Source organism: Arachis ipaensis, chromosome B1 (genome assembly GCF_059453495.1).
Source record: "Arachis ipaensis isolate K30076 ecotype BB chromosome B1, ASM5945349v1, whole genome shotgun sequence".
In the NCBI taxonomy this organism is placed as follows: Eukaryota; Viridiplantae; Streptophyta; class Magnoliopsida; order Fabales; family Fabaceae; genus Arachis; species Arachis ipaensis.
This window is the reverse complement of record NC_142436.1, coordinates 118,137,219-118,143,734: the sequence shown is the minus strand read 5'-3', so window position 1 is coordinate 118,143,734 and position 6,516 is coordinate 118,137,219. Positions and strand designations below refer to the sequence as shown.

General features: G+C 39.2%; 1 non-coding gene across 1 annotated transcript; it reads left to right on the top strand.

Moving 5' to 3' along the window:
* The first annotated feature begins 5,047 nt into the window (after positions 1–5,047).
* LOC148578085 (small nucleolar RNA R71) lies at positions 5,048–5,155 on the top strand. Its single transcript, XR_015904616.1, has one exon. It is a non-coding gene; the product is annotated as a small nucleolar RNA R71 (small nucleolar RNA).
* The last annotated feature ends 1,361 nt before the right edge of the window (positions 5,156–6,516 follow it).

The window sequence follows — 6,516 nt, the reverse complement described above, 5'->3', positions numbered from 1 at the left end:
ATTCTACTAAAAACATACTAAAAACAATGCCAAAAAGCGTATAAATTATCCGCTCATCACAACACCAAACTTAAATTGTTGCTTGTCCCCAAGCAACTGAAAATCAAATAGGATAAAAAGAAGAGAATATACTATAAATTCTAAACTATCAATGAAACATAGCTCCAATTAAATGAGCGGGACTTGTAGCTTTTTGCCTCTTGAATAGTTTTGGCATCTCACTCTATCCATTGAGGTTCAGAATGATTGGCATCTATAGGAACTCAGAGTTCAGATAGTGTTATTGATTCTCCTAGTTCAGTATGATGACTCTTGAACACAGCTATTTTATGAGTCTTGGCCGTGGCCCTAAGCACTTTGTTTTCCAGTATTACCACCGGATACATAAATGCCACAGACACATAATTGGGTGAACCTTTTCAGATTGTGACTCAGCTTTGCTAAAGTCCCCAATTAGAGGTGTCCAGGGTTCTTAAGCACACTCTTCTTTTGCTTTGGACCTTGACTTTAACCGCTCAGTCTCAAGTTTTCACTTGACACCTTCACGCCACAAGCACATGGTTAGGGACAGCTTGGTTTAGTCGCTTAGGCCAGGATTTTATTCCTTTAGGCCCTCCTATCCACTGATGCTCAAAGCCTTGGGATCCTTTTTATTTACCCTTGCCTTTTGGTTTTAAGGGTTATTGGCTTTTTGCTCTTGCCTCTTGGTTTTAAGAGCTTTTGACTTTTTCTGCTTGCTTTTTCTTTTTTCATGTTTTTTTGCCTATATTTTTTTTTCTGCAAGCTTTGTTCTTTGCTGCTTTTTCTTGCTTCAAGAGTCATTTTTATGATTTTTCAGATTATCAAATAACATGTCTCCTTATCATCATTCTTTCAAGAGCCAACATATTTAACATTCTTAAACAACAACTTCAAAAGACATATGCACTGTTCAGGCATTCATTCAGAAAACAAAAAGTATTGTCACCACATCAATATAATTAAACTAAGTTCAAGGATAAATTCGAAACTCATGTACTTCTTGTTCTTTTAAATTAAAACAGTTTTCATTTAAGAGAGGTGATGGATTCATAGGACATTCATAACTTTAAGACATAGTTACTAACTACTAATGATCATGTAATAAGACACAAACATGGATAAGCACTTAACATTAAGAAAATGAAAAACAGAAAATAAGAACAAGGAATGAGTCCACCTTAGTGATGGTGGCGTTTCCTTCTTGAGGAACCAATGATGTCCTTGAGCTCTTCTATGTCTCTTCCTTGTTTTTGTTGCTCCTCCCTCATTGCTTTTTGATCTTCTCTTATTTCATGAAGGATGATGGAGTGCTCTTGATGTTCCACCCTTAATTGTCCCATGTTGGAACTTAATTCTCCTAGAGAGGTGTTGATTTGCTCCCAATAGTTTTGTGGAGGAAAATGCATTTGAGGCATCTCCGGGATCTCATGGTGATGAGCTTCATGCGTCTCTTGAGATCCATGAATGGGCTCTCTTGCTTGCTCCATCCTTTTCTTAGTGATGGGCTTCTCTTCCTCAATGGGAATGTCTCCTTCTATGAAAGCTCCAGCTGAGTAACATAGATGGCAAATAAGATGAGGAAAAGCTAGCCTTGCCCCAGCAGAGGGCTTTTCGGCTATTTTGTAGAATTCAAGGGAGATGACTTCATGAACTTCTACTTCCTCTCCAATCATGATGCTATAAATCATGATGGCCCGATCCACAGTAACTTCAGATCGGTTGCTAGTGGGAATGATGGAGCGTTGGATGAACTCCAACCATCCTCTAGCCACAGGCTTGAGGTCCAGTCTTCTTAATTAAACCGGCTTACCTTTGGAGTCAATCTTCCATTGAGCTCCTTCCACACATATGTCCATGATGACTTGATCCAACCTTTGATTAAAGTTGACCCTTCTAGTGTAGGGGCGTGCATCTCCTTGCATCATAGGCAAGTTAAACGCCAACCTCACATTTTCCGGACTAAAATCTAAGTATTTCCCCCGAACCATTGTAATATAATTCTTTGGGTTTGGGTTCTTACTTTGATCATGGTTCCTAGTGATCCATGCATTGGCATAGAACTCTTGAACCATTAGGATGCCGACTTGTTGGATGGGGTTTGTTAGAACTTCCCAACCTCTTCTTTGGATTTCATGTCGGATCTCCAGATACTCATTCTTCTTGAGCTTGAAAGGGACCTCGGAGATCACCTTCTTCTTGACCACAACATCATAGAAGTGGTCTTGATGAGCTTTGGAGTTGAATCTTTCCATCTCCCATGACTCGGAGGTGGAAGCTTTTGTCTTCCCTTTCCCTTTTCTAGAGGATTCTCCGGTCTTGGGTGCCATCAATGGTAATGGAAAAACAAAAAGCTTATGCTTTTACCACACCAAACTTAGAATATTGCTCGCCCTCGAGCAAGAGAAGAAAGAATAGATGAAGAAGAAGAAGAAAATATGGAGGAGAGGGGGGAGGGGTGTATTCGGCCAAGAAGGGGGAAGAGAGGGTTGTGTTGTGTGAAAATGAAGAAGAATGGAGGGCTTTATATAGGGAAGGGAGGGGGGGTAAGGTTCGGCCGTAAGGGTGGGTTTTGGGTGGGAAATTGATTTTAAATTTTGAAGGTAGGTGGGGTTTATGAGGTAGGTTTTTGGGGAAGAGTGGATGGATGTGAGTGGTGAAGTGGTTATAGGGAAGAGAGACTGAGGTGATTGGTGAAGAGTTTTGGGGAAGAGTGTTTATGGGATTGTGTGAAAGAGGGGTGAGAAGAAGTGAGTGGAGGTAGGTGGGGATCCTGTGGGGTCCACAGATCCTGAGGTGATCCTGTGGGGTCCACAGATCCTGAGGTGTTCAAGGATTTACAACCTTGCACCAAATTAGGCATGCAAAATGCCCTTGCACACAACTCTGGGCGTTCAGCGCCAGATTGGTGCTTGTTTTGGGCGTTGAACGCCCATTTGTTGCCCATTTCTGGCGTTGAATGCCAGAACCATGCTTGTTCTGGGCGTTCAGCGCCAGCTCTTCTCCAGGGTGCAATTCTGGCGTTCAAACGCCCAGATGCTGCTCATTTTGGGCGTTCAGCGCCAGAACCATGATCTGTTCTGGCGTTGAACGCCAGCCAGATACTTCTTACTGGCGTTTAAACGCCAGTAAGGTCTTCCTTCAGGGTGTGATTTTTCTTCTGCTGTTTTTGATTCCGTTTTCAATTTTTATATTTATTTTATGACTCCACATGATCATGAACCTAATAAAACATGAAAGAACAAGAAAAATAAAATTAGATAAATAAAAATTGGGTTGCCTCCCAACAAGCGCTTCTTTAATGTCAATAGCTTGACAGTGGACTCTCATGGAGCCTCACAGATGTTCAGAGCATTGTTGAGACTTCCCAACACCAAACTTAGAGTTTGGACATGGGAGTTCAACACCATACTTAGAGTTTGGTTGTGGCCTCCCAGCACCAAACTTAGAGTTTGACTGTGGGGGCTCTGGTTGACTCTGTTTTGAGAGAAGCTTACTGTGCCTCTTTTCCATGTTTACAGAAGGGTAACCTTGAGTTGTAAACACAAGGGAGTCCTCATTCAATTGAAGGACTAATTCACCTCTGTCAACATCAATCACAGCTCTTGCTGTAGCTAGGAAAGGTCTTCCAAGGATGATGGATTCATCCTCATCCTTCCCAGTATCAAGGATTATGAAATCAGCAAGGATGTAAAGGCCTTCAACCTTTACTAACACTTCCTCTACTTGTCCATAAGCCTATTTTCTTGAATTGTCTGCCATTTCTACTGAGATTTTAGTAGCTTGCACCCCAAAAGATTCCCAGTTTCTCTATTACAGAGAGGGGCATGAGGTTTATCCCTGAACCAAGGTCACACAGAGCCTTTTCAAAGATCATGTTGCCTATGGTACAAGGTATTACGAACTTTTCAGTATCCTGTTTCTTCTGAGGCAATGTCAGTTGATCCAAATCACTTAGTTCATTGGTGAACAAGGGAGGTTCATCTTCCCAAGTCTCAATACCAAATAATTTGGCATTCAGCTTCATGATTGCACCAAGGTACTTGGTAACTTGCTCTTCAGTAACATCCTCATTCTCTTCAGAAGATGAATACTCGTCAGAGCTCATGAAGGGCATAAGGAGGTTCAATGGAATCTCTATGGTCTCTAGATGAGTCTCAGATTCCTTTGGTTCCTCAAAGGGAAACTCCTTATTGATCAATGGACGTCCCAGGAGGTCTTCCTTACTGGGATTTACGTCCTCCCCTTCCTCTCCAGGTTCGGCCGTGTTGACTATGTCAATGGCCTTGCACTCTCCTTTTGGATTTTCTTCTGTATTGCTTGGGAGAGTACTAGGAGGGATTTCAGTGATCCTTTTACTCAGCTGGCCCACTTGTGCCTCCAAATTTTTAATGGAGGACCTTGTTTCATTCATGAAGCTTACAGTGGCCTTAGATAGATCAGAGACTAAGTTTGCTAAATTAGAGGTATTTTGTTTAGAGTTCTCTGTCTGTTGCTGAGTGGATGATGGAAAAGGTTTACTATTGTTAAACCTATTTCTTCCACCATTATTAAAGCCTTGTTGAGGCTTTTGTTGATCCTTCCATGAGAGATTTGGGTGATTTCTCCATGAGGGGTTATAGGTGTTTCCATAAGGTTCACCCATGTAATTCACCTCTGCTATTGCAGGGTTTTTAGGATCATAAGCTTCTTCTTCAGAAGATGCCTCTTGAGTACTGTTGGATGCAGCTTGCATTCCATTCAGACTCTGAGAAATCATATTGACTTGCTGAGTCAATATTTTATTCTGAGCCAATATGGCATTCAGAGTATCAATTTCAAGAACTCCCTTCTTCTGAGGCGTCCCATTGCTCACAGGATTCCTCTCAGAAGTGTACATGAACTGGTTATTAGCAACCATGTCAATGAGTTCTTGAGCTTCTGCAGGCATTTTCTTTAGGTGAATGGATCCACCTTCAGAAGTATCCAATGACATCTTAGCTAATTCAGACAGACCATCATAGAATATATCCAGGATGGTCCATTCTGAAAGCATGTCAGAAGGACACTTTTTGGTCAGTCCTTTGTATCTCTCCCAAGCTTCATAGAGGGATTCACCTTCTTTCTGTCTGAAGGTCTGAACATCCACTCTAAGCTTATTCAGCTTTTGAGGAGGAAATAACTTGGCTAAGAAAGCCTTGACCAGCTTATCCCAAGAGTTCAGGCTATCCTTAGGTTGAGAGTCCAACCATATTCTAGCTCTGTCTCTCACAGTAAAAGGGAAAAGCATGAGCCTGTAGACTTCAAGATCTACTCCATTAGTCTTAACAGTATCACAGATCTACAAGAATTCAGTTAAGAACTGAAAAAGATCTTCAGATGGAAGTCCATGAAACTTGCAGTTCTGCTGCATCAGAGAAACTAATTGAGGTTTTAGCTCAAAATTGTTTGCTCCAATGGCAGGAATGGAGATGCTTCTTCCATGTAAATTGGAATTAGGTGCAGTAAAGTCACCAAGCATCCTTCTTGCATTATTATTATTTTCGGCTGCCATCTCCTCTTCTTGTTCGAAAATTTCTGAAAGGTGCTTGCTGGATTGTTGTAATTTAGCTTCTCTTAGTTTCCTCTTCAGAGTCCTTTCAGGTTCTGGATCTGCTTCAACAAGAATGTTCTTGTCCTTGCTCCTGCTCATATGGAAAAGAGGGACAGAAAAATAATAATAATAGGGGTCCTTTTTACCACAGTATAGAGGTCCCTGTGTGAGTAGAAGAAAAGAAGAAGAAAAAATTCGAGCACAGATGGAAGAGGGGGTTCGAATTTGGGTGAGATGAAGTGTTAGTAGATGAATAAATAAATAGAAGGAGATAAGAGAGAGAGAGAATTTTCGAAAATAATTTTTGAAAAAAGAGTTAGTGATTTTCGAAAATAGTTTTTGAAAAAGGTTAGTAATTTTCGAGAATTAAAATAAAAAATTAAAATAATTAGTTAATTAAAAAGAAATTTTGAAAAAGAGGGAAGATATTTTTGAAAATTAGAGAGAGAGAGAGTTAGTTAGGTAGTTTTGAAAAAGATAAGAAATAAACAAAAAGTTAGTTAGTTAGTTGAAACAAATTTGAAAATCAATTTTAAAAAGATAAGAAGATAAGAAGTTAGAAAAGATATTTTAAAATCAAATTTTGAAAAAGATAAGATAAAGAGATATTTTTGAAAAGATATGATTGAAATTAGTTTTGAAAAAGATTTGATTTTTAAAATCACAATTAATGACTTAATTCACAAGAAATCACAAGATATGATTCTAGAACTCAAAGTTTGAATCTTTCTTAACAAGCAAGTAACAAACTTGAAATTTTTGAATCAAAACATTAATTGATGATGTTATTTTCGAAAATTAGGAGATAAAGATAAGAAAACGATTTTTGAAAAATATTTTTAAAATTTTCAAAAATAAATAAGAAAAATGAAAAAGATTTGATTTTTGAAAAAGATTTTGAAAAAGATAAAATTTTTAAATTGAAA